Genomic DNA, 23796 nt, shown 5'->3' on the forward strand with positions numbered 1-23796 from the left:
TAAAATTAAAAACTACCTAAAGTCCACTAAGGATTCAAGTGGTGAGAGTGAGCTGCAAACTAAAGGTGCAGGAATTCAGAGGAATCTAGTAATATTTAGAAAGTTCAGGGAGAGTTTCTTGGCAGTGGTGGCAGTTAAGGTGTACTTTGTAGGAGTTAAAACTTGGTATGGGTGGGAATGTAAATTGGTGCAGCCACTATGGAGGACAGTATGGAAGTTCCTTATAAAAACTAAAAATAGAGTTACTATATGATCCAGCAATCCCACTCCTGGGCATATATCCAGAAAAGGAGAAAACGCTAATTTGAAAAGATACATGCACCCCAATGTTCACAGCAGCACTATTTACAACAGCCAAGACATGGAAGCAACCTAAATGTCCACTGACAGATGAACGGATAAAGAAGTTTCATCACCTAAATCATTTATTTTCCCTGGGCAATAAGAACTAGTACCACTCTCTTTCCATGACCTTGTCCAAGAAATCTACTAAAATGAACTGCATTTAAGATCTTTCCTCGAAAGTTTCCAAACTGTATGCAAACTTTGTATGTGGAAATGTTGAGAGTCTACTTGAACAAAAAGCATAGTCATCCACTTTTTTTTTTGCACAGCAAAAAAGCTCAGCTACAAGCAGTTTCCAGCGTTTAGAATTAATTTTCTTGTATTAAATTTTGTCTTGATATAAATGTTATTTGGGTTCTCCCTAAATTGCTTATATTTATCAGTAATTTCATCTGTTGAAAAAATAGCAGAGTAAGAGTTCTGTTTTTAGACTAAGCTGTATCGACTCAAAATTACAGCAAACTTAGAAAACGACAGGGATAGGCTTGCATTGGAGAACAAGGAACATCTGGAGAAAGGGAAGAGGCTGAGGCAGGAAGCAGGGAGATAAACTTGGTTGAATGACAAAGTCTTGGATGGGCGAGGGGAAGAGGAATCTGAAACACAACTGCATTTGTCTCCAAGCTCAGTCTTCATGAACTCAGGTTTGCCTCGTGTGAAGGCAAGAGGTACTTAAATTCTTGTTCTTTTAATGGAAGGAACAGTTTCACCCAGGACCTGTGTTTCATCATGGAACTTTTGTGCCTTCGTCTCTGAGGCTCAGAGCAACAGAGGCAGTGATCGGGCTTGGGAATCAATGGCGGAAACAGCCAGAGTGCTTGTTAGCCACTGGAACCCGGTGCCCCAGGGAATTCCCGAGGATGTTGTAGTGACCTTAGTGAGCCCAGGGGTGCTCAGCGGGAAAACATGAAGAGCATCGTTTACTAGTAGAACTACCACTTAATCACGAGCAAGCTGAGGATTCCAGAAGACGAAATAGCACAAACTTGAGAGGGTCACATGGCTTATATTAACAATATCCCCTCAGGGTAGGGTAGAAGTTGCTGGAACACCAGATATTAATTTGGTCTCATTTGTACACATAGGCAGTGGCAGTTTGGAGAGGTGTAAACTACCCAGCAAAACACTGCTGAAAATGCAGTGCTGTGAATCAGAAGCTATCTGTCTTCAGTGCCTTAGATGTTCGCCTTCTCTCAAACCTCTTCAGCTTTCTCCAGGCTGGTTACAGAGCACTTTCCTGCTCACTGTCTTTGTTCTTAGCTGTCGTCTTCTGGGTTCACCTTAATCACCTCGTCCTGGCATTTGTTACTATTAATCAAATGGACTCCACAGCCAGTCAACCCTAAGGAGCTCAGTCTTCTCCCTGGAGCTGCCACTAACTTGTGAGATGAGGTGGGGGATGGTTCAGGCAAACCCACCAAATTCCTACACATTGACTATAGGCACGAGGCTGTAGAGCAGATCTCTAGGGCTCATTCATCCTGCGTCACTGAAGCTTGGTATCCTTTGACCAACATCTGTTTCTCCCTTCCCCTGCTAACCATCATTATATTCTGCTTCTATGTGTTTGAATATTTTAGATTCGTCATGTAAGTGGGATCATGTAGTATTTGTACTTCTGTGTCTGGTTTATTTTATTTGGCTTATGTCTTCAAAATTCATTCCTGTTGTCACAAATACCAGGATTTCCTTCTTTTTAAAGGCTGAATAATATACGTTGTAGATATGTATGCATATTCTCTAGCCATTCATGCATCGATGGACGTTTAGGTTGCTTCCATGTCTTGGATACTGTAAATCATGGTGCAGCAAACATGGGTATGACAGTATCTCTTAGAGATCCTGATTTCAGTTCCTTTAGATACACACTCAGAAGTGAGGCTTCTGTTTCGTATGGTAGTTCTAGTTTTAATTTTTTGAGGAAACACCATACTGTTTTCCATAGTGGCTGCATCAGTTTACATTCCCACCAACACTGTATAAAGGTTCCCTTTTCTTCACATCTTAGCCAACACTTATCTTTAGTTTTGTTCTGAGAACTGTTATTCTAACAAGTGAGAAGTGATGCCTCATTGGGATTCTGATCTCAGTATCTTCCCAAATCTTGTATTGCAGGTATTTTCATCCAGCGTATAAATGACATGGTGCCGTCATGCTGAGGATGCTGTTAAATGGCAAACAGCTGATCAGCAGAGGAGCTGGGCTTCACGCTCTGGTCTTCATGGCACCAGGGCCCATGTTCTTTCCCCAGAACCACCACAACGACCTGACTCTATGACGATCGTGTTTATTAAACCTGAAATAATAGTTTTTATTTTACTAAGAACTTTACATGGATTAGCCACTTAAATGCTCAGAACAATCCCAGGAGTTACGTACTATCATTACATCCAATTGATTGATAAGGAAACTCAGGCACCAAATGCTAACTACCTAGACAAAAATCCCACAGCCAGTAACCAGCAGACTGGCATTCATGTCGTGTGATCTGGTTCTAATGCCTACACTCTTAACTGCCACACTGTCATATATGGTTTAGCGTGTAGGGGTGAGCCTATTGGTACCTTGAAACAGGACACAAAATTTTCAAAAATATCCTGGAGAAACCCCTGGGACATACATGAATAAGTGTTAGAGACAAGGCAGGGAGGTCAATTAATTTTGTCAGCAAGGTTCCTGAAAAACTGCACAACCAGTGATTGAAAGATAAGTCACCAAGGATCATGCATCCCATGAAATGGGACCTTTCTGAAGAGTTTTAATCAGGGAAGAACATGAATTACTTTAGCATCTTTTGGAAGTTGTTTATGTCATCAGAAGAAGAGGCAGAACTAGCAGCAGTTCCCAGTGGGCTTACGGAGCTAAAGTCCCTCACAGCCCAGCGCAGTTCCCTCTCCTCCTGCCCCCTCCCTCCTTTTCCAGAGCCCATACTTCACTGCGCGTACACTAGTGAAAAGTCATTGTCACTTCATCAGTTGGCTAGGGAAGGAGAAAATCATTCTAGTCTTAAATCTTAGTCACTGTTTTGACGGCTGTTATACAGAAGCTGACATCTCTATTGAGTTATCTGCTTTGACATCTCACTCACTAGTTTTTGAGATATTTTAATTATCTCAAGGATGCCGTGGGAATGCATGCACAGAATCATAAGCTCTTCAGAATCCACAATGCTCATGTCATTTATGTTATTCTTGACAACGCGAGTGACCTTATGTTCTTGTTCCTGTGCTGTTTAATGTCTTGGTTTTCTTAGTTCTTCTTGTAGCCATCCTTCTTCCTGATTGACCTGAGTAATTTGGTAATCTGCAGATCAGTCTTACTAGCTACTGGCTCTTTCTTCCTGATTATTAACCGGTATGTTGAACAGTCATGTCTCCCTTTTCAAGGTTAGTGAGAATACTTTTATTTCCAGCTCTTAACCTTGCTTAAATCTAAGACAGAACATTTTTTTTTTCTCACAAATTTCCAAATATGGTCGTCCTTCAGTATCCTCTGCGGGGCATTGGTTCCCAGACCCCCTGACCGCACCCCCTTACCGAAGTCCTGGATGTTTAAGTTCCTTAGTTCGCCATCTGTATCTGTGGGTTCTGCAGATTCAACCAACTGTAGGCGGTGTTCTAGCATCCTAGTTGGTTGAATCTGCCCCTGTGGAACCCACGGATATCAAGAGCCAAGTGAACAGAATTTTATCAGACACTCTTGTTGAAGGACCTGATCAGAAGTCATCTAGTTTAGGGAAGCATAAACTATCTCAGAAGGAAGGATATTAGATACAGTATCTGAGGCATGGAGGTGTAATGAGTTTAGAATGGAGTTGTTTGAGAGCACTAATAAGGAACACAACTCGGAGATGACAATAAATAATAATATGAATGAAAAAGCCAGTGCCTGCCACATATTGAGTAATGAGTGTGTGATGAGACACCTTGGTGGGCATTTTGACATATTAGCTCATTTAATTCCATATAAAGACAGAATTCTTAACTCCACATTTTAAATGAGAACACTAAAGCCGAGAAAGATTATTTAATGTGCCCAAAGTTAGTAACTAAAAGAGCTGGAATTTGAATGCAGAATCTTTAGTAGTGAAGTCTGATAAAAAAGAAATGTTGACTGAAGGATGTGAGAAGTGAGAAGAATGTTCTTGAGTCAATAGATTAATTATGCAATTCCTCCCTGCGGAAGTCTCAGGCATTTAGGAGACAGGCCATTGCTTCTAAGTAGAAAAAAGAATGTCATTTACAGACTCTGATGTTGATATTTTATGACAGAACAATGGCACTGAGAAAACTCTCAAGACATACTCTTTTTTTTTTTTTTTTTTAATGGAGGTCCTGGGGGTTGAACCCAGGATCTCATGCATGCTAAGCACTCACTGTACCACTGAGCTACACCCTTCCCCCCTCAAGACATACTTACTATTTTTAAGTGTTGGCTATTTTTGGAATATCTAAGATGCATCAGTTTTGAACTCCTTTTACTCTGCTCATTGTGTCAAGAAATCTGAAATGGTTAGGATGAGACTGCTAGGAGCTGTCAGTACTTCCTCAGTGCAGGAATGATTCTAGAGATCATCTGATTCCATCTAGTTTTGAGAATGGGCATCCGAATACCACCTTTGTGGTGATGGTTCAAAGGAAGGTTACAGTTCTTTGCTGTTCCTGAATAAACCCATTTTGCTGGTTCTATTGTTTTAGGTCAATACTTGGGATTTTTTATGTAGGAAACAGTGTCATTTGTGAATAAAGATAAGCCCAAGAGGTTGAGGACAGTGGAACAAAGAAGAAATTAGGGTAGAAAAGGTAAGATGAAACCAGAAGTGGGTGATTACATAGGGCAGTGATAAAATTCTTGCTTCTTTTCTTACTTTTAAGAATTTCTAGTCATTAGTATAAATTTTACAGTTTTCCAAGTACCTTGCCACCCCTCATTTTGTTGTGTAAAGAGAATAACCATAATGTAAACATTTTAATTTTTTTTTTTTTTTTTTGGCAAGGTGGAAAGCCCAGATTCAGAATGTCCAGATACAGTGATAATAGAACAAAGAACGGAATCCTAGTGTGTGAAAGGTCAGGGTCATGTCACACATACTCCATTTCATTACAGGATTATAAAGTCTTCGTGGGGGCAAGGTGGGTTAATGAGAATTTAATGTAACAGAATAGGAAGAGTCAACTTGGGTTTTGTTTCTCATCGCTGTGAAGACGTAGCTGTTCATCCTTGGGGATAAAAGACTAACTCACGCATTTTTCGACTGATCTTATTCCCATAAAAGATAAAAATGCTGTCTGTTAATTCTTGGATCTAAAATATTTTCTGCATCCTAGTTAATCATTAGATTTCCTTGTTAAAGGAAAACGCATGGAGAAAGACAAGTGGACAGTGGTCCTACAGCTGAAAGTAAAGACTACTTTGCTTGGTGGGTTAGGAGGAGATTAGGGGAGCTCTCCTGAGATTCGAAAGAATGACTGCACTTCTAGGTTCCTTAAGTTAGTGAGAACTACCCCCAGTAGCATGCAGGGAGTGGAGCCTTAAAAGGATAGGTGTTCAGGATCACAGCCAAGGAGCCATAGACCGTCTACGGTGACACTGTGGCTTGTGCAAATGAGAACCAGTACAGAACATTGAGTAATGGTGATGACTGTAGGTAGCCTGAATAAAAGGCTCCTTTCTAATTTTTGAGTAATCCTGAGAGCTTCTAGCATGTTCCAAGGTCATACAAAATGGCTGATTAGCATAGTTAAGCAGGAGTTTGAAAGGACATAAATTGATTTGCAGATAGAGAGAAAAAGGATCATTCATGCGCCTTGGATATCAAGGAACAATTCATGCCCATTACACCAGCTAAGTGCTGAATATGCCAGGTATCACGGATCCGAGAAATACGTGTCTCCTGAGGGGGCAGCATGGTATGCTTAGTTGTGCCTTATAATATCCCAAAACATCTGCTAAAGATCCAGAACTAGAGGCTCCATCCCAGATGTGCCAAGTCAGAATATTGGTGCTAGAATGGAACACGGACACGTGTATTTTCCGCTTCTTGTCAGCCCTGCTCTGATCTGTGGACCGCTACTTGAGAACTCCTCGTCAGGTGATAAAACATGGGTTTTGGGTTCAGACAATTCAGGGTTTAAACTGAAGCTCAACCACTAATTTTGGACAAGTTACCTAAATTCGATGAGCTACAGATGTTTACTTATACAGTAGAGATAGAAGTATCTACTTTTCAGGTATATGCGGAGATTAAATGGGATATTGTATTTAGAGTTTTCACTTCAGTGCTTAGAATGTAGTAGATATTTCTACATAAACATTAATACCTCTTTATTTTTCTATTTGATTTCAGGACATCATTCTATTTAGGTAGCCAAGTGTTCTTGGAATTTCTGAGTTAGTCCAGGTCTTTGGTGTCTAATCTAAAAGCTATCCTTCATCATATACCGATGGCTTCATCTCAAGTTGTTCTAGATTCTGACTGCAGGTCAGAACACTGAGAATGACACATCTGAAATGACTACGTGTCCTAGTCTTTGCTCCACTAGAAGCTGTCTTGGAGATAGCCCAACTGAGGGTGATTAAAAGATTGCTTTTTCTGAGCCTGAATCTTTTCTGACAGGCTTATATGAAAAGTCTCCTTTGTGTTTTCCAGAAATGATACCATAGACAGATTAAGCCATTAATCAGGTTGAGTCAGGAAGGAAATGTCTGTGTTGATTATGTTAACACCTGGTCCGGTGATCACAGATGGGTTGCTTCAGTGTCCAAAGATATATGGGGTGGTGGTTTTCTAAAATGGAAAGAATTTGGAGTTAAAGTTAGAGGATCTGGACTTGAGCCCCTTCCTTCCTTCCTTCCTTTTCTTTTCCTTCCTTCCTTCCTTCTTTCCTCCCTTCCTTTCTTCCTTCCTTAACTATATGGATTTGGATAATTAAAATTACTGCCCTTAGCTTTACTTTCTTTTTCCATAAAATGGAAATGACAGCTCCTTCTTAAACTGCCTCTCAAGAACTTTTATGAGGATTAAATGAGATAGATAATGTCTCATTTTATAAACTATAAATTTCTATGCAAGAGTAAATACAGTGTTTATGTTTCATGTTTATGTCTTAGATGACTCTGGAAATGAGGATGTGTACGAAAGGGAAAAAAACATTTTTTTTTTCTATTTATTGATTGCCTGTTCATGCAGTCACTTCTCATTAAGCAAATATGACCCTGAGAAGCCAGGATAAGAACATAGACTCTGTTAAGCCCTTACACCTGTACTGTTTCATTTAACTTTTACATCGGCCTTGAAGGTAGTTATTATTATCTGCATTGAGAAATTTGAGATCCAAAAAAAGATGGGTCATTAGACCAAGGTCACACAGCTAGTGGCAAGATGGAGACGCTAGCCTGGGTCGGTCTGATCATAACAGGACCAAGCAGTACATGAACTAGAAGAGAAGTGATTTTTAAAAGGTGTTAAAACCTTGAGGTGCTTTGGATGTCTCGGTAAGATCCCTTATTAAATAATAAGAATTTTTTGACTCTCATCACCTCTGCAAATTTGCATCTGGTAAGATTAGATATTTCTTAACCCTTGCCCTAAACCGGTGAAGTCACGCAGACCTAGTTTAAACCTGTGTCTGATAAGATGGTAATTTAGATTCTTCTGTCAGTTACAGCCCACCCACCAGTCACAAAGTAGAACAAAATGTGGAGTGATTTAGTGAAGAGGGTTACAAAGATACCTGTGAGACGGGGGTAACTGCTAAGGATTCGGTCGGTTTCTGTCATCCTCAGAATAGCAGGAGCAGAAGCAGCTAGATTTTAAAGGCAAACATCACAGGATAATTGTGGCTTCATAAATAATTGTCACACCAAGGTCCTAGGAAAGTGAACTTCAGAATGACAACTTAGGTCCCAACCATGACCTGTACATCTGCAGAGCGATTCCTTCTCTTCCCTTCTTGTCTGGTCCCTGTGTGTCTCGGGGTGGGACGATGTGGGAGGAAGTTCTCACATGAACTCATGTCAGTCTGCCCTGAATTTCCACTCTCACTTCTCCCCTGGGATCATTACACTGATCGCAGCTGCTTCTCTTCTAAGCTCTTAGCTTCAGCACCCTCTGGGCTTCTGACAGTAACAAAGTTGTCGCTTCTCTGCATGGGGTCTTCATGGTTCCTGCTTCCAAGGTCTGCCTCCTTTTCATCATCACTTAATGAATTGCTGGATGAATCCATTCATCCAAGACCCCATGGGTCTAAGAGAACCATGCTGGGGTTCTTGGAATTATAAGATGGAGGCAAAGAAAATGAAGCAATGGGTTCCATCATTTATTTTTATTCACTTGATTGCACCTACTGAGAAGGATTCCATGGCATTTCTGCTTGAGTCCCAAGATTTTGTCACCCTTTGGTTTATATGCACACAGCTACAGAGGCTTGACTGTGATTACTTCCAGGAAAAATTCTCCATACTGTACCCAGAAGCATTATTTTCTATTCTCTTAGGTTCCATAAAGTCACTTGGCTCCCATACATGGTGAAACAGAAAGGTGACATAGGTTTTAGAATGACTTTTGACATAAGCAGGACCAGCTTCATGGGTGTACAACCTGTGTGGTAGACCGCGGCCCCTACTCAGAGGGGCCTGTGCTTGCTTTAATGCTCTGTATGTCTTGAAATTCTGCATAATCTTTTGACTAAAGAGGACTTGCATCTTCGTTTTGAACTGGGCCCTGCCAATTAGGTAGCTGATCCTTCTTTCAAGCTTACGACTGATTATGCTTCTTAACTTCTCAGAACCTCAGTTTTCTCATCTGTAAATCGGAAACAATGTCATCATACACATCTCAAAATGTTCTTGAGCAGAATCAATCAGATACGATAGCAAATTGGCTAACAAAGATTTTGCCCAGGCACGAACCTTAATAAAGCTTAACTTCTTTGCATCTAATCCAGGAGGGAGACATCCTTATTAACATCGTATTAGGTCAGCACTAAAACATTGGTTATATGTGTGCAGTTTCGCTTTGTGCTGGAGAAGATGATTATTTAGATTTTGCTGTTGTGAGATTAGATTAAATAAGAACGCTCCTTTTTCATGCACAGGTTACTGGTTTGAATCAATGTGCAAAGTGGTGAGGGAAACACTGCAGCAGAGGCAAAGGCCAAGATATCAGTCAGTTCTCATTATGGCCAAGCCAATACCAGGAGAACTCAGACTTCTCAGAGAAGCACTGAGCTTTATCAGCTGTAGTTGCCAGCCAAGGGTAAGGTGAGTGGTCAGAAAAAACTGTAGAGAAGAGTAAAGAATGAAGGAACTAAGGTTTAATGACATCTTAAAAACTTTGTGTCTAGTGCTGATCTAGCTGCTTCGGATGCATTATTTCATTTAATCTTCCTACAAACCCCATGAGGTAGATAATAGTAGTAGTATCTTATAGATGAGGAAACTAAGCTCACAGAATATTTACAGTTCTAGAGAACACCCTGGAACTGATAATATTTGATGTCTGTAGTATTTAAAGACAGACCTAAATGGGGCAATGAAGATTATCTGATAGCATGAGATTTCATCTCATGATGTAACTCTGATTTTTTGGTAGGGCTGTGTTAAGAAGGATTCTGAGATTCTCATCTGAACTGGGAGGTATAGAGTGTCTTGCTCAATTAACAGTGCCAGCCTTGGGCTTTGGAAAAGTGGTGGTTGCAACTTAAGGCAGATATTTACCATCTTTGATCTTGTCTCCTCATTTTACAGAATATATCCCGACTAAGAATATACTATAGTTACAATTTATGGTGTGAACTACTGCCTGAACCTGCTTTTAATCCTGAAGTCACTGACGCTTAGAACAAGGCTGTTTCATCAATCAAGCAACTAAATAACCAAAAAAAAAAAAAAAAGCAAAATAAAACAAAAAGGAATAAATTTATTGACATTTCAAGTATTAATAGGAAAAATATTAGAGCTAAGAGGGTTTTTTTTAAGATCCATAAAATCATAATGTAGAGAGTGTTTCCAACTTTAGTATGCATCAATAGCCCTTAGAAGGCTTTTAAAATACAGTTTGCTGGACCCAACCTGCAGAATTTCTGATTCAGTAAGTTTCTGGGGTGGGGCCTGAGAATCTACAATTCTAGAAAGTTCCCTGATGAGGCTGATGCTCTGGTATGGAACTATGCTTTGAGGACTCCGTATTAGTAACTTTTCCTTCACCATTGATCTGACTCCTTTTAAAATAAAATCAATTATTCAAACATTTAAAAAAATAAATCTGGTAGACTCAGTCTGCCACCCCCATGGGATTTGTTAACAAGTTCTGAAAATTATCTCAGGTTTTAAAAAAATTTAATGGTTGCTTCAGCAGCATATATACTAAAATCAAAACAACACAGGGAAGACAAGCATGGCCCCTGCACAAGGATGACATGCAGATTCTTGAAGCGTTCCATATTCTTTTGGAATCCCTCGTACACTGTTGATGGGAATGAAAAGTGGTACAGCCACTATGGAAAACAGAAGTGGAGATTCCTCAAAAGTTAAAAATATAAATACCATGTGATCCAGTAATCCCACTACTGGGTGTGTATCCAAAGGAATTCAAGGTAGGCTCTCAAAGAGTTATTTGCATACTCAAGTTAATATTGAAGCATTATTCACTATAGATAAGAGGTGGAAACAACCCAAATATCCATTGACAGATGAATGGATAAAGAAAACATGGTGTATACATGCAATGGAATATTATTCAGGTTGAAAAAAATGAAACTGCTGTCACATATTACAGCATGGTTGAACCATAAGGACATTATGCTAAGTGAAGTAAGCCAGTTACCAAAGGATAAACGTTTGCTTCCACTTACATGAAGTATCTAAAGTAGTCAAACTCATAGGAATAGAAAGTAAAATGGTGGTTGCCAGGGGCTGGAACAGCGGGAAATAGGGTATTAGGGTATAGAGTTTGTTTTGCAACATGAAAAAGTTCTAGAGATCTATTGCAAAGCAGTGTGAATATATCTAACATTACTGAACTGTACCCTTAAAAATAGTTACGATGGTAAATTTCATATGTGTATTTTGCCATGATTAAAGAAAAATGGCTAATTTAAAGATAATATTTTCCCCAAAAGACACAGCAGTCCTTAGTTGGAGAGGTATCTACAGAGAAGTGGAGAAGCAGTTCTTTGTGGTTACTCAGATGCGAGCTGGGGACTTACCTGGTTCCAGTGTTAGCAACTTTCCCCCTGCCTATAGATTCCTAACCTCTCATATATGATTCTTTAAAGCACTGGTACTTGTGTCCAATTCAGAGATTCTAATTTGGTCTGTGATGTGGCCTGGATGATAGGATTTTTGAAAGATCCTCAGGTGGTTTGAATTGTAGCCAGAGCTATAAAGCATTGCTTGGATCAATGATTCATAAATTACGAAAGGTTTAAAAGGATCTCTTTGAAAGTTTGTCCAACTATATATGCTCAGTACTCCTCCATCCTCTTCCTCACAGCCCCAGGTAATTCTGATTATCACCTTCCTCCCCAACGAGTTGGAAAAATATAGCATTAGATGATTTCTGATACCTCTTTCAGATAAAATATGTCAATGATTACTCTTTTCTATGGGAGATTCTTCTGCTCAGCGGACTGGGCTAGATCTTATTTAAAGACATTGCTTTTTTTTTTTTTGAACTTTAGTTATAGGGAATTGAGTTCGTCATCAGCAGGGTATGCACGTGGCCAAAGTTTCTATTGTTATTAGTGGGACAGTCTTAGTTTCGGCTGTGTGTGTACACAAAGCCCTCCTATGCTTTTAAATCCCCCTCAGTCACACTTCACAGTTAAAACATAGCATTTGGGCTTAAATTCAAACTGCTGAACTACAACAAAATTCCAGTTTTTTGCTTATGCATTGTTTGGCAGGCTATGAATAATTTAGAAGATGATCTGAAGAACAAAGGGCTAAAATTTCATTGCGTTAACATTCACATGGAGGGATTAGGCCCTGCCAAGGGTGATGTTCCTTGACTCCCTAAAAATCAGTGGTAGCAAATCAGAGGATGCCCAGGCAATCCTAAGGAATCGTGGCTGAATTATCAGGGTGCGCGCATTACCAGAGAATCCCAAATGGAAACAACACCTCACATATTCAGCCATTTGTAAGCCAGTTTATATACCCATGAAATCAGAAATCTGGCAGCACAGGAAACGGGACTTGCCAACTTATTGCTGTTTAATATTAATTAAACTTAACATAACTCAGTTATCTGTTTCTCACATATTCCCAGGCAGAATGCCAGAGAAAAAGAAATAAAATTGCATTCATAATATATGTATATTTAATTTATATAATCATAAATGTTTTCATAATTACATATTCATATTATATAATGTGAATTATCATATAGTCTAGATTTCCAATTATTTGTAGAATAACTGAATGGGAGGAATGGATATGACAAATTAATCATTTCCATGAAATAGTTGCCTGGGAAAGTTAACATGAGAATACACTGACACAGGTTGTACATATAGGGAGGAGTAGAAGAAATCAGGCATAAAGGGGCAGAGAACCCAGGTTCAGAGTCCCAGTCATGCTCTGGAGTTTACTCCATAGAGCTCAGGTTTCATCAGATATAAAGTAAGGATAAATCTGTACTCCCCAAGCCAAGGTTGTAAATAAATTCAGTGTTGGTGGGGGTGGGGGTGGGGCTTTGAAAACATACAGATTCTCAAGACCTAGTCCCTGAATTATGTGTCAAGTAAGGCCTAAGAATGTGCATGTGTGAAAACATCCCAGGAAAGATGGCTGCTTCCGATCAAGATAGAATAACAGGGACTGTGTTAACTATCCTGCAGTATCAGCTGAGGAACTGGACACAACATATGAAACAATGATTAAGACACTGGGCATCAGACAACAAAAGCCAATAATCCTTGAGAGATAGGAACAAATGAGGTGAGCCCTACAGTTATCCCAGATTACTGCCTTGAGAGAATTTCCAGGTTGTGCTGCTGGCAGGAGAGACCCAGGCTGAGTCTGTTGGTCTCCCTGTGTTGGGGAAATGGACTTGGGAGTCCAAGAAAGTCAAAGCGGCTACAGTTTGTAGAGTAGAGAGCTGGAGAGAGAAAGAACATACAGAGAGAACTCCAAAACACTGCTGAGGGTGACATCTTTACTCTTCAGCTGAGTTCTGACCAGTATATGCAAGTGAGAAAACTGCACATGGCCAGAGAAAAACGCAACATGAATTCCTGATGAACACGCTCGGCAAACTAGGAAAAAAAGGGAACTTAACCTAGTAAAGAGCATCTATGAAAAAAAATCTTACAGTTAACATTATACTTACTGGTGAAAGACAGAATTATTTCCCCTTAAGATCAGAACCAAGACAGGTATATCTGCGCTAACCATTTCTAGTCAACATGTACTGGAGGTGCTAGCTGGTGCATTTAGGCAAGAAAAATAAAAATAATTGCATCCATGTTGGAAAGGATGAAGCGAACTTGTCTTTACTTGTAGGTGGCCTTATGGACTATGGAGAAAACTTGATGGAATTTACCAGAAAGCTACTAGAACCAATAGATGAATTTAGCGAAGTTTCAGGATACAAGATTAACAGACAAACTAAATTGCGTTTAAATATATTAGCAATTAATATTTGGAAATTGCAATAAATGTCATTTATAATAGCACAAAAATTGGAAATACTTAGGGATAAATCTAACAAAAGATGGTTAAAACCTGTACATTAAAAACTATAAAATATTTCTGAGACAAATTAAAGACCTAAGTAAATGGAGAGCTATACCTTGTCTATGGGTTGGAAGATTCAATACTGTTAGGATGTCAGTTACCCTCAAGGTGATATAAAGATTAAACACAATTCCAATCAAAATTCCGGCAGGCTTTTTGGTAGAAATTAGCAAGCTGGTTTTAAAGTTCGCAAAACTTTAACACAAAAGATCTCAAATAGCCAACAGTAACAACAACCACAAATTCTGGAAATGAAAAACAAAGTCAGAAGGCTAACACTACCTCATAGGTAACAAAAACTTGGCTAACTCAAAATTATATCCTGCAGCAGACAATTAGGAATATCCTGAAACTATATTAAATCATTGTTTTCCTATTTAGTAAATGACTAGTTTGATGAGCTAAACAATGTGCTGGAGATGTATGAGTTACAGCTTATTTGCCAAATTATATTCAGGAAGAGAGGAAATATGAAGTATAGGGCACTAGAGTCGGGGTCAAACAACTTGTGTTCTAACAGAACTCATATTTATTAATGCATACAGGTGGAGAAGGAGTATTTACCTGCTTTCCCTTATTCTTTGTGAGGATTAAAGCATCTAAATATATTTTAAAAGGACAAAACACTATGCAATTTTGAAATTGTTAGCATGTGAATATAGATCTTTCATAACGTGCATTTGGAGCTCCCAAGGGATGCGGAGTATCTGATTATTGTCCATTTTGGGGGAAAAGACCCCAAAAGATGGGGGACAAAGTCAAAGCCTAGACCACCTATAGGATGCAAAAGCTAGGTGCTCAACCCCACATCTTGTGGGTTTAGACATTAATTTAGAGGAGCAGCATGTGGGTAATATGGACATATAATACAGGTATATACCAGTTAATACAATTAAACAAGACTTGTGTAGCACTTCTACTAGCCCAGCAGATATCAGGCTTTACCGGTGAGTGGTGAGGATTAAATGAGACAAAGCACATGCAAAGTATGGCACTTAACTTAAGAGTTTTATAGTGTTAATCAGAAATATACATGGTTTTCAAACAAACCACCCAAAACAATGTTAGAATTTAGGAGAGTAAAAGCATTCCTTTCTGTGAGGGATAAAGTACGCCAAGCAATTTGTTCCATTTCCATTATTGCCATGGTTACCTGGAAGCTCAGAACCAATTATGAAACACAGTTCTAACAATTCTAAAATTCCTATCAACTTTTTATCTAATTTATCTTTCCTATGATGGTAGTTTTCTGTTTCAGTTAACTTTCTCATAAACTGCCTACTGCTTTTTGGAAAGAGGGAGAGAGCAGGAAAATGAATGAATGAATGAACGAATAAACTATATATATGTATATACATAACTTTTCAAATTCATTCAGTAAACACGTATGAACTACTGAGGCCGACTCTGTGTAAACCCTGCCTGATAGTAAACTAGCCTCATTATATTATAATTAAATCCCAGCATCTGTGAGTGTGTGTGTACGCCTATCTTGTGCGTCTGTGTGTACCTCGATTCTGTTGAATCTCATTCTTTAGGGACTTTGAGTTAAAGGAAAATCCACCCCTTTTTGGTGAAGGAGGATGAGGCGTTAGTTAATTAAATTCCCTGTAGGCGTCTTTCGTGATGCAGTAATACTAAATCCAGAGATAAGCTATCTTGGCAACTGCTTTGGCGACTGTTACCAGCCTGCTTTTTAGGCTTGTGGATAAAGATGTTTGAGAATGTAAATCACCAGCTGAGGTCTAACAGATTTTATCCTCGGTCTTCCCAGGGAAGCTGGACACTAATTGATAATACTGTACACTTTCATTTACGTTTGAATAATAAAGCAAAGTTCATAGCTCAGTCCTTGGACGATTACATATATTATTCATGCTTTCAAAGTGTAATAAAGATCCATACTTAGTATCAGCTTTCCAATTAAACTTTATAACCAAGCTTGGTGATGGTTATAGTTTTTGGCAGAGATTTTTAATTTTCTTCAAGTGCTTTCTTGGGATTCACAATGCAGTTTTAATCATAAACATGTTTAGGTTGGGGGAATGGGAGGGGCAGGAGTAACACACATGCACATGATGACAGCTACATGCAAAAATTTTTCAGGTGACGAATCTTACAAAAACTGACGGCAGCCCTATTTTTCACAATAATTTCTTTTTAATTAAAAAAATCCTTTCAAGGCTCCACATGCACTGGAGGAACTGGCTAGTGAGTAAATTTGTTAACTATCATTCTTTTTGGCTAGCTAACAGGCACTGATGTCCTTTCTAAGCACTAAAATAATATATGCCCATAAAACCATTTTTACTAGATACTAAACTAATCCTCACTTGGAGAGGCTTTACATTGAATACTTTACTTTATAGAAACCTAGGGTATTAAACAATTGTGTAGAGTTGAAAGGGGCCTAAGATCATTTGGTCCAACCTCTTTCCTTGACAGAAGATGACACTGAAATTCACAGAAACCATAAATGTGCTGAGCCTGTTGTAACTACAGTCATCGCCAAGGCAGTAGAGAAGGTCCTGTTCTTGTGGCTTTCCCTGTGCTTATGTCTGGCTAAAATAACCCTTTTTATGATACTTTTTCCTCATCATAGAGGCTGCATGGTATGATTTAAAAGTCTGGGCTTCTGAGTACATAGATCTGGGTTCAAATTCAGATTACTTAGCTTCTTTTTTTTTTTCCTAATCTCACCTCCACAATCTTGATTCTCTCGTAATTCTTACAGTCAGGTAGCAGCCTCTCCAGCTACAGAATATATGGAGGGGTTCTTTAATCTGGAAGTTATAAAGATGACAAAGGAAATTTGCGAGAGGCTGATCCGTCTCTGCCACGAGAACTTCACAGAGTGTACAACACGAGGTGAGAATCAGTTAGTTCTGCAGAACAAAGCACGTTTCAATATCTGTCTCCCTTTGGTGCCCACTGGCAAACTGTTCTCATTTGGGGTTGTTAAGGAAGAGGACTCTGGCTTGCCATGTCTGAATCTTTCTCTGTGACCTATCCTGTCCTTTTCCCAAACAGGTTAGTCTGCAGCAAAATACCTGCTTCTTGGTTCCTTATATGTCATAGCCAAGAAAGACTGCAAGATACGGTAGCTCTCTCTCTAGCACTATGTGCTCAGCTCTTTTTTTTTTTTAAGCCCATCACTTCTGAAGCAGGTGATAAGGTCTTCTGTACGAGTCACTGTCAAATAGAAAATTTTTCTGGTGATGAAAATGTTTGGTCTACACTGACCAATATGGTAGCCACTAACCTCATGGGGCTACTGAGCACTTGAAATAGGACTAAAGTGATGGAATAGCTGAATATTTTATTTTACTTAATTGAATTAATTTAAAATTTAAATTTAAATAGCCACATGTGCTTAGAGGCTGCCATATTGGACAGGCTGGTCTAGAGGCTGGATGAATAGGTATCGGGAGCCTGTCTGTCTGTCTCTCTTCCTTCTCTTTCCTCCTTTTCTTCCCACTTTCCTCAGTTCCTTCTACTTCAGGGTTTTTTCTCTGTACGTGATAAAGTAACCCAAGCCGAGTAGGGCTTCTTCTAAGGAAACATCCTTGCTTTTTAATAGATTCCTTTTGGGGACAACCTTTAAACTGGAGAAAAATAAGTATGTTAGACTTCATAGCATCCTGGTAGGGAAGTCTCTGAGGTTAAGGAGGTTTGTGGTTGTCCTGTGCTCTTCAAACTACCTCATATAGGTAAGTATCCAGTCTGCCAGTTTGGAACAGAAGGCACCTTTGAGCATCTTTTGTGTTGCTGACCTTGACATTTCCTGATATGCTGTAGCAATGTCTTATCCGCTTTATAATAACCCTTTATAGAATTTAATACCGATAACTTTCACTGATCTAAGTAATTAAGTCTAGACTTTATTCTTAAAACAGGTAATAATTTCATTTTTAAGGACTTTGCTCATATATCTCTAGTTCCCCCATCCCCATGCGTTGTGTAAGCAGAGATAATGCTCATGTCACAAGTTTCTTTAAATCTTGTATTCATTCATTGCATGAACATCATACTTCCTTCATTCTACTAAGTCCTGGAGAGGAAAAAATGGAATATGATGGATACAAGCATTTATATCCTAAGATGGAAGGCAGACATAGCCCTTAGGAAGATTTCCTAGTTTAAGTAAAAATTTTCCTTTCCAGTATCCAATGTCTAGTGTCCGGCTTGGAGATGTTTGGGGAAATCTTTGTCTCTCAGCTTCTGAAATCAACAGTGATTTCTGAGTGCCTGGCCTCTGGTCACTAAGCCCAGCTTCTTTCTGGATACCAGCTGACTCATGACCCAGTCAGGCAGAAACCAAAGAGCAGAGCCTTCTTGGTAGCTGAGTACAGGGCTGCCTTCTAAAGCTGTTGTTCCAGTAAATTACTTCCTAAAACTGGATCCAAATGTGAAATTCAACCTACTATGACAATTGCTCTGATCCATTTAGCAAAGTTCTCAACTCCCCTGAGCTCCTTAAAATATCCCTTGCAATTTTTTTTTTCTGATGATGTGAATGGTTTGTTTTTGAACCCTTATAAAACCCTGGACATCTGGAGTGGTGCAGCACCAAAAGAATTTGTATCCCTCTCATTAGCAATCTGATCAATGAGCCAAACATTCTAAGAAAATCATGGGATGAGGGGAACTATTCTCCATTCATGCATCTAATATTTTGGTGCTTCCTGTTTCAGGACCTCTGTCTGGGTACAGTCTTTCATACAACAGCAGTGAGAGTTATTAGTAAGTTGCCGTTATCACTCTTCCTTGTAGATGAGGAAATGGAAGCTTAGGGTGTTAAAGAACATTCTGTAAGATTTCGCCTGTCTTTGTGGTAGAGCTGACACACAACCCCAGGTCTGTGTGTCCCCCGATTCAGCTCTTGCCACTTCTCACATATTTAGTGTGCTTGAAAAATCAGGCTGGTGTGAGGTGCGCAATTCATACTTCATATTTAGACCCCAGGTATCGTTACCGGTGAGTCTTATCTATTCATTACTGCAGGGCTGACAAGACTTGAAAATACAGATGTTTGCCTGAATCAGTTTGTGTCTTTGAAAAAAAATGCATTTCTTTAACAGTGTTACAAAGTATCATTTTTCATGAAGTACAAATTCCTATCATCCAGTTGGTCCTCATTGTGAAGTTTTTGGGTTATTTTTAATGTGTAGATAATACGTGTCTTGTTTCCCACAAACACACACTTTAGTCCAGTCTTGAAATCTGGCTTTTGTCCCTGAATTTTTCCTTCTAGGACAAAAAGAAATCTCATTTTCCGAAGTTGTTGATTTAGAAAGTTGCTTCCCAGTTTGTATTCATTTAGGAATTTGCCCTGCAGTGTTGACAAAGACAACTCCTGGGGCCTCAGTCCCTTCCCCTGTGAAATGGGAACTATGGCCACATTACTGTTCTACTTCTTTTTTTTCTCATGGAAGCAAAGGGTTATAATGGGTTTGACAGAACCAGTACTTTTCCCCTGGAAATGAAGCCTGGTTTCTTATTGAGTACACTGTTCTCTCCTGACCTCTGTCACTTGCTATTCAACAGTGACAGATAAATTACCTGCTCTCGTAACCTGTATATCGTGCCTGGTGTTAATATCTACAGCATTCTCTTCACCATGGATCATCCAGAACCGTCTCTCCCTTATCTCATGTTCCAGAATTATCAGAAGATATACCATTAGGATTTGCAGGTCATTTGAGGAGAGAAAACTTTGAAAGTCTCAGATGAGCCGGCTTTCAGGAAGTTGCTGTAAGGGTCAGTGCAGAGCGACCACAAGGGGGCAGCCTCCTAGGACATTAAGGCCAAGCAGAAGTCCTGAGCAATTTCTTTGGTGGTTGACCTTGCATTCATAGCTCAGCCACAGCGAGGTCAAGTGTCTGCCAAGGTGATAGCTGCCGAGAAGTCCCTCAGCCAACAGTCTAGAAAACCACTTCTTGACAGTGTTTTCTAAAAAGCAGTAATGATACCGCTCTTCCATTTTAGAATGCCGTAGGGTTTTAGAACGCTTTATTGCACTCAAGGATCTAAATCCTACAGTGGTTAAAAAAGGGAAGGTGACGTCTTCCTTAGATTTTCTTACTGTTTAAAGTCATTGTTTCTCAACCTTCACCGTACATTAGACTATCCTGGAGAACTTTAAAATCAGTCTGTGGGGCAGAGTCCCAGAGACTGGTTTTTAAAAGCACCCCAGTAATTCTAAAGTGCACTCAGAGTTGGGAACCATCTTTTCGGGTCTTCTCAATTTATTCATTCATTCACTCACCGCTTATTGAATACTTTCTCATGTCAGCTTTGAGCAAGGTGATGTAAAGTGAGATTCTATAATTGCCCTCAAAGGCCATGTCAGTTAGCAATTCAGTTCCATGGAACTCAATTCAGCAAACATGTGTCAGGTCCCTACTATGTGACAGGTACTTGCTGGATATGGAGGAGGCTGAGAAGACAGCGGTTCCTGCTGCCTGGCATTTGCGTTCAAGTGGGCAGCGTGTACAAGTAATTATGAGAGACGGAATTTGGTATTATTAACATCTTACCTTTCTATGACATTTCTCAGTAACACAAAGCATTTTCACCAACCCATATAACTTGAAGTTCGCTCAGTAATTCTTGAGCCTGGTACACAGCCAGCTCTCATTATAGGAAGTTCAAAGAGGAGACTGATGTGCTTTGCCAATGAGAAGCAGAGTGAGTCCTGACACCCACATCTGTGGACTCTGTGGTCAGTGCTCATTGCCTCATTCCATGCTGTGTTGGGGGGGCTCAGGAAAGAGTGTTGATTTTGACTGCAAGAGTAAAGGTTTTTGTCCAAGGGTGTATTTGTACGAGTCTTGCGAATTTTACTTCCTGCAGAGTGAACAGGGGGCCGTTTCTGTGCACACATTTTCTGGGTTTCTTCCTCCACCCGGGCAGAGGCCTCTTCTGAGCCTGTCTTCATGCTCACATCCTTTTTATAAATGATCTCCTACTTTTGTCAAATTTCTGATCTGTACAATTGTTCTGGATGTCTATAGTCTTGAAGGGAAAACTGAAAATACTTTGTTCCATCCGCAGATCTGCTTGTCACAAGCTTCTGTCAATCACAGAAAGATCTAATTAGGGGACTGTAAATTGGTCCAAACGTATATAAAGAAGAAGCCAGACAAGTCTCGTTTTCAGAGATCTCCATTCTGTCAGCTAATAAAGTGTTAAGTCAAATGCCATCTGGATTGGGGCTGGCACATAAGGTGATTAATGATGAATATGTGTTAGGAATTCACCTTATGGCTGACTTGGAGAGTTGACTCTTAAAGGAATGAGATGTAGGTGAATATCTTCCTTATGTGCAGAAATAAAATGATATTAGCATCCTTCAGGGTCAATAAACATAGCAAGATATTCCTGGGTCATTGTTTTATTTTCCCGTGATAGTAAAGAATCCACTAAGTGGATTCCCAAAGGACCCATGGCCTTTTCATTGCACAGAAGACTTTGTTACTGAAAATTCCACTGTGAGACTGTGGAATTATCTATCCTTTCTTTAAAGGCTTGGCACTGTTAAGACTGTCCAGATTTAGGTGCCAGTGCCTAAGAGAAACACTAGGAAACTGGAGTACATTCAGGAGAAGACATTCATATGATGAGGAATCTGAACATCATTTTAGAGAAGAACAGTTGATGAGCTGCAAAGTTTTAGGCTGAAGAAGCAAAGACCAGCAATGCAAATGGAGGCATGAGAAATCTTTGACTATGCAGACATCTGTCTGTGGACGTGGGGTTGTGGTCACTCTCTCTAGCTCCAGAGACAAGGACAAGTGACCAGAGGTGAAAGTGACAAGGGGGGCACATGTCAAATTACCCTGATATGGAAGAACACTGAAATTATTAAGCAGTGGTAGCAGTTGCTTCATAAACCCCCTCTTTTCAGGGACATTGTAAAACATTATGTTAGGAATGTGGAAGGAGGGATTTTTCAGTGGGGTGAGAAGTTGGTTTTAATGAACTTTTCTGGGAATGTTTAACAGTTCTGGATATCCACCTGAAGTTTAATCCTCACATCTCTAATTATGCTTATCGTAGTGTCTATATCATTGACCTTCACCCTCTTAGGTGAGGGAAGACAGTTCACTGATGTCAAAAATTAGCCATGAATGTGAAGTGGACAGATAATCCACTGCCCACACTTCTAGGCACATAGAACACTCTACTGTGTTTGACTGTTAAGTGAACATACGAGCACAAGTTAGGCCACCGGTTAGGACTAAAGAGTGAGGACTCTGGGAGAGTTGCCCCAGTTCACAAGTATGGGCAGGACTGATATAGACCCTCAGGGAAAGGAGGTGCTGGGACTAAGAGCTGTGGGGTGCTGAGTACCAGGGTGCAGTCCTAGTCACGGCTCCTGCCATCTGGAAGCTCCCCACTGAGAAAAGATGCTCCTCCCTTGGACTTCCATCGCAGTATGTTTGCAAGTTTCACTTAAGGGACCAGAGACTCAGAAGTACGAGTGGACGTGTGGGGAAGACCTATTGAGTGGGAATGGGGTTACACTTACCCTGCCCAGTTCCAGAGAAAGGACAGTGACCCGAGGTGGGATGGACATTTCAAGGGGACCGGGTTTCAGTGTCATCACTAGGTGGGAGAACTTTAAAGCTATTGAACAATGGAAGCAGCCGCTTCACAAAACTTAACGGTTTGTAGAGATGTTTAAAGACAGGTTGTCACTTCATGGAAGAGGGTTCATCATTTGTTCAGCATTGAGGTGAGAATTTAGATTAAATGAATCCTTACACTGGGTAGGAAGTTGGATAACATGTATTTTCCTGAGACTTCAAGAACTGCAATATACTTTGTTGCTTCATTCAACATGACCCAGATAAGAAAAGTCTCCCAGTCCACACGTATCTAAGGATCCTCACTCTATTGTCTGTACCCGAAGGCACTGTCCATACTATTGCATCGGCTGAGAGCAGGGACTATGTGTTTTATTTACGTCTGAGTCTCCAGAGCATAAGACACTGCCTTCTATAGAGTAGTGTGCAATACATGTTTGTTGAGTGAATATCAAATTAATTTTGTTGATTTTAGGATTTGCACATGGACTGAATTCCTTTTGTGTACTAAGTATGCCTACTTGGAATAAATGTCACTAGCTATTATTTCTCAAGCTCCTTTTGATTGTCCAGGTGCCAGGCCTGATACCTTACACGCATTGTCTCATTCAAACCCTACAGACAAATCCATTAAAAAGATCAAGCAGATGTGCTCACCACACTGTTTTTACAAATGAAGAAACTAAGGCACATAGAGGTTAAATCGCTCTCCCATGGTTCCAGAGAGAGTAATTAGATGGCGCAGGATTGAAATTTAGGTTGTAGGACGTCAAAGCCAGCACAGTTCATCAGAGCACTAGACCTTGAGTGAGGGAGTGATCATTAACAACCATTAATAGGGCCGTATGTGTTTAAAACTTGGCTGATAATTATTGAGTGCTTTCAACACGCCAGACACTAAGTATCTGCTCACTTAATCCTCTTAGCAGCCTCGTAATGTAGGTACTAATATTGTGCTCATCGCATAGTCAAGGCACAGGGTGCAGAATTTTTGCATCTAGGTTTATCAAACCCTAAAGCTTATCCTCTCAAGATTGTGTGGTCTTATTTCTTCTTTTGTGATACTGGAAGGAAAAATAATAGATCCCCTTCCATGAAGTGTATGTGTTGTTCTAAGAAA

General features: G+C 39.8%; 1 long non-coding RNA gene and 1 other non-coding gene across 10 annotated transcripts in view; one reads left to right on the forward strand and one right to left on the reverse strand.

Annotated features, from left to right (window-relative positions):
- Positions 1 to 345: 345 nt before the first annotated feature.
- LOC105082937 (uncharacterized) overlaps positions 346 to 23796 on the reverse strand; it is a 75811-nt gene continuing 52360 nt past the window's right edge. For 8 of the 9 annotated variants that reach the window (XR_012502262.1, XR_012502267.1, XR_012502265.1 and 5 more), the window contains one exon: positions 15073 to 21160. This is a non-coding gene — a long non-coding RNA (uncharacterized LOC105082937). Of the gene's footprint in view, positions 7133 to 8078; positions 9149 to 15072; positions 21161 to 23796 lie in introns of those variants that run through there. The other variant, XR_006720908.2, reaches the window with a different exon arrangement.
- LOC123613569 (U6 spliceosomal RNA) lies at positions 10691 to 10793 on the forward strand. Its single transcript, XR_006720940.1, has one exon. It is a non-coding gene; the product is annotated as a U6 spliceosomal RNA (small nuclear RNA).

The sequence above is a fragment of the Camelus bactrianus genome, chromosome 25 (genome assembly GCF_048773025.1).
Source record: "Camelus bactrianus isolate YW-2024 breed Bactrian camel chromosome 25, ASM4877302v1, whole genome shotgun sequence".
Lineage (NCBI taxonomy): Eukaryota > Metazoa > Chordata > Mammalia > Artiodactyla > Camelidae > Camelus > Camelus bactrianus.